This window comes from Suncus etruscus, chromosome 4 (genome assembly GCF_024139225.1).
Source record: "Suncus etruscus isolate mSunEtr1 chromosome 4, mSunEtr1.pri.cur, whole genome shotgun sequence".
Lineage (NCBI taxonomy): Eukaryota > Metazoa > Chordata > Mammalia > Eulipotyphla > Soricidae > Suncus > Suncus etruscus.
The window spans coordinates 131240990-131245709 of NC_064851.1; the positions used below are offsets into that span (position 1 = coordinate 131240990).

The 4720-nt window shown below is 36.0% G+C and overlaps 1 non-coding gene across 1 annotated transcript; it reads left to right on the plus strand.

Annotated features, from left to right (window-relative positions):
* The first annotated feature begins 690 nt into the window (after positions 1–690).
* LOC126008358 (U6 spliceosomal RNA) lies at positions 691–797 on the plus strand. Its single transcript, XR_007495692.1, has one exon. It is a non-coding gene; the product is annotated as a U6 spliceosomal RNA (small nuclear RNA).
* The last annotated feature ends 3923 nt before the right edge of the window (positions 798–4720 follow it).

The following is a 4720-nucleotide window of genomic DNA, read 5'->3' on the forward strand; positions in this document are numbered from 1 at the left end:
TTCACTTTTTGTCAAATATAGGTTGAGAGAGATATTAAAGGACTGAATACAAAGAATAAAGATGATCTTTGTTGAGGGAATAAGAGAAAAATTAAAGGAAATAATGGGAAGCAAAAGTCACAATAAAGAACTGACTAAGGAAAGAAACTGATGCAAATAAAGAAGTAAAGAAAAGATGTAAAAGGATAATCAGCAGTTTTATTAAGATTACGAGAAAATTTTCCCTGAGGACAGAGAATAAAATTTAAAGAATGGTATTATGTTCAATCTACTATCATGTAATGGGGTAGATTGAAGCATTGCATAAACTTCAGTGTCAATGAATTTGAATAGTGTGCTTGATGATCTTGGCTATATTCTATTTTGTTCTTGTCCTTTTTTCCAAACGATAATTTATATTATGAAACTGGTTAAAATCCAGGCCATTAGTAACAGATTTTATCAATTGAATAATTAAAAAGGCTCTATTTTATTCCAAAATACGCAACAAAAACATGTTCAGTTTTTATGTTTTTCTTTTCCAGTTTATTGGAGGATATACAATTGGCTTCTATTTTTTTTTTGTATGCTGCTTTTTCAATCCTCTCGGGCTTTTTTTGTGATAATAAAACTCATACTTAATAATTATAATAGTTTTTGGTCAGAGAACAGAGTTTGCATACCATTAGAATTGTTAAAAAAATTTTTTTCATGCTCGCTTCGGCAGCACATATACTAAAGTTGGAACGATACAGAGAAGATTAGCATGGCCCCTGCACAAGGATGACATGCAAATTCGTGAAGCATTCCATATTTTTTTTTCCAGTGTGTGTGGCTTCATCTGCTTGTGGCTAGTCTTCCCTGGAGGTGAGTTTCTCCGCCCAGAAAGGGAGGAGCTGGTTGAACTCTGATGGAACGTTGAAGCCTGGCGTATCTCTCTGGACTGTCTGTCTTCTGTGCGGCAGCTGCGGGCCAGATTTCCTGTGTGTGTGGCTTCATCTGCCTTCCCTGGAAGCGAGTTTTTCCGCCCAGAAAGGGAGGAGCCTGAGGAGCGGGGCCATGTAGCGAAGTAGAGTGGGTGTGCACATCATTTAGCCAATGAAAACAACCACAACACGTAGAAAAACCCACAATACAAGTGTGACAATGGGGAAAAAACACAGGCCAACGCCAGACATAAAGAATGAAGATGGCAACTCTGATGACCGGAACATGGCCAACTACTAGTCAGTCTCTCAGACAAGGACTTTAGAGTCGCAATATGAAAGATGTTCACAGAACTCAAAGAAAGTATAGAAGAGAACACTAATAAGAATCAAAAGAATATGAAGATAGAAATCAGAAAACTCCAAACTGAAATTTTAGGTCAAATAACAGGTCTGAAAAACTCAGTAGATGAATTGAAGAAAAAAATGAATGAGCTTTCCCATAGCTGAGGAAAGAATTGGTACACTAGAAGATGAGATGAATAACAACTCCATACAGCAGAAGAGATTGGATAAAAAGCCTTAAAGCAAATGATCAAACAATGGAAAAATTACTCAAAGAATGGGAACAGATGAAAATAGAAGTCTATGATAAGCTCAACAGAAACAACTTAAGAATCATTGGAGTCCCAGAGACCCAGGAAGAAAATCTCCAGGAAAAATAAACAGTCAAAAACATCATTAAAGAGAAACAACCAGAGCTAATGAATACATGCGATCAAATCCTGCATGCCCGAAGAGTACCATCTAAAAGAGACCCCAGAAAAAAACACCCCAAAACACATCCTAGTTACAATGACGAATTCCACAGATAGAGACAGAGTTCTGAAAGCAGCAAGATCAAAAAGAGAAATTACATAAAAGGGAACATCCTTGAGATGTACCACACCAGAAACTTTATACTCAGGAAAGTTATAAGGAACAAAGATGGACATTTTGAATTAATCAAGGGATACGTACAGCAGGAAAATATCACTCTCCCAAATTAGGGCTCAGCAAAATATTTAATATAATTATTGACAAATCTGAAAAATAATATCAATAACAACACAATAATTGTGGGAGACCTCAACATGGCATTGTCAACACTTGATAGGTCAACCAGACTGAAGCCCAACAAGAATATACTAGACTTGAAAAGAGAAATGGAAGAGGCCTAGTAGATATATGTAGGACACTCCACCCCAAAAAACCTGGATACACATTCTTCTCTAATGTACATGGGACATTCTCCAGGATAGACTACATGCTAGCACATAAAACATACTTCCATAATATCAAGAGGATAGAAATTTTGCAGGGTACCTTTGCTGACCACAAAACCCTGAAATTATATGTGAACTACAAAGGGACACAGAAGAAAAACTTTAATACCTGAAAGTTAAACAGCCTAATACTGAATAACCAGTGGGTCTGAGATGAAATCAAAGAGGAAATCAAAACCTTCCTAAAAACAAATGACAATAGATACACAAACTATCAGAACCTATGGAACACAGCAAAAGCAGTTCCAAGAGGAAAATTTATAGCTTTGCAAGCACACATCAGGAAAGAAGAAGGGGCCTACCTGAATAGCTTAATGACACAACTCATAGAATTAGAAAGTGCTCAATAAAAAAAATTTTTCTGAGCACAGAGCCTGGAGTAACCCCTGCCCCCCCCAAATAAAGCAAAAAAAATATTGTATCTCCAATAAATTCATTAATACAATAGCAGAAGTTTTAGTAAGCTTCCCTTTTGTTTCTTAAATATAGAAGGTACAGTAAAAAAAAGATGTGTGTTTGTGTGTGTGTGTGTGTGTGTGTGTGTGTGTGTGTGTGTGTGTAGCAGTTATTGTTGTTGTTTGCATAGGCACAGCAAACTATGGGAGAAAAAAAAAAACCTTTGGCCTTAAAGTATTCTGGCATAAGACCAACTCCCTGCTCCAGGCATACTAGGTTATCCAACCTATCATTCTTTGTGGTCCCAGTAACAGCTCTTCACCATCACAATTGTTGCTGTTCAGGTTTCTATAGTTATAGATCCTGGTTTCTAGTTGACATGTAGCATCTCTGGTTTTACCTTTCCATTAAGTAGCATTGAGAATTCTTCCCTAAAAGCAAACTTTTGCTACTACCAAGAATAACATGCTGTTATATGATGTCATAAGACTCCTTATGCTGAATTCTTATAAGAATATGTTGTCATATTCTTATATTCATGTGCTGTCATAAGAATCCTCTGTGGAGTAAGTGAGTGCAATGACTGTAGTAGGGTATTCCTTGGTAAAACTTTTATTCCTGATGATGTTGTAGGGAACCATGATTGTTTCCTCAAATGGTATCCATGGTTCAGGGGTGAATGGTCAATTTTCGATCTATTGAAGTCTAAGCCAAGTCACTACGCCAATTGTTCAGACTGTAAGATCCCACTGAAGTATAAAATTTTGTGTGTTCCTATCTCTCTTAGATAAGATCTTATTTGCATATGTAAACTTTTCCCATTTTGATGTGCCTATGCTAAAAGGAACAATGCCACAAGGTATTACTGATGCATGTGGGGGCTGAGGTAACAAGACCAACAATCCCCATAACCTTTTACTTATATGAACTCTAAACAAAGACTTATCTACTAGAATTCCATTCTAAACAAATCTCAAAGATGGGAGAAATTGCCACTAGATAAAAATATGTTCTATAATGGTTATGTCTATTAAAGGAATGCATCTAAAGAGATATTCAAAGGAGATGTTATGTTCTCTTTAATTCTTTTGATATAGTCTGGGGAGGGGTAAAATCCAGAGCACAGCTTCAACCTGTGATTTTGGTTTTATGGAGTCTAAGGAAAATGGCTCCCAGCACTCACATATCAGGAAATGCCTTCACCAACCAGATCCTCTTTGTATCAAAACTGAATATTCTGTTGCATTTATTATATATTCAGCCATTTTATTTTATTTTATTTTATTTGCCACCGAATTACTTTTTTTTAATATAGTACCTAACTCCTCTCATGATTCTTATTTATGTTCTAAGCTGGTTATTTATTTGCTAACTCAAATATTACGAAGTATTTTATTTGCCAGTCAAGAGTTTGTATTTTTTCCGATATATTTTTCTCATTAACAAAATCACATTTGATTAAATTATATAGAAAACTTACATTAGTCATATGAGGCAAAAATGAACGCTACTTGGGGCCGGGTAGGTGGCGCTGGAGGTAAGGTGTCTGCCTTGCAAGCGCTAGCCAAGGAAGGACCGCGGTTCGATCCCCCGGCGTCCCATATGGTCCCCCCAAGCCAGGGGCGATTTCTGAGCACATAGCCAGGGGTAACCCTTGAGCGTCAAACGGGTGTGGCCCAAAAACCAAAAAAAAAAAAAAAAAAAAAAATTAAAAAAAAAAAAAAATGAACGCTACTTATTGCAACATAATATTTATCAAGTCTAAATTACTGTGTTGGACACATATGATAAATCAATATGTATGTGCCAAGAACCTGTGAGGGATATTGGGTATTTCTACTGCTCTAAGAATCTAGGTCATCTATTAAGTGTCATCTAGCTATCTTGTTCCAGATGTGATCTAAATACATTTGATATAAAAAGTCACATAATACACTACCTGAAAAAGTAGTCTTCTAAAAGTAAATTTGTTTGTTATGTCTAGAAAATATAGCTATTAATAAAGAAGACTAAAGACATCTCACAAAACATGATGTTGATCCAGTTCTGCATAAAATATTTAATGAATTTATAATTGCTCTATTATATTTCTTG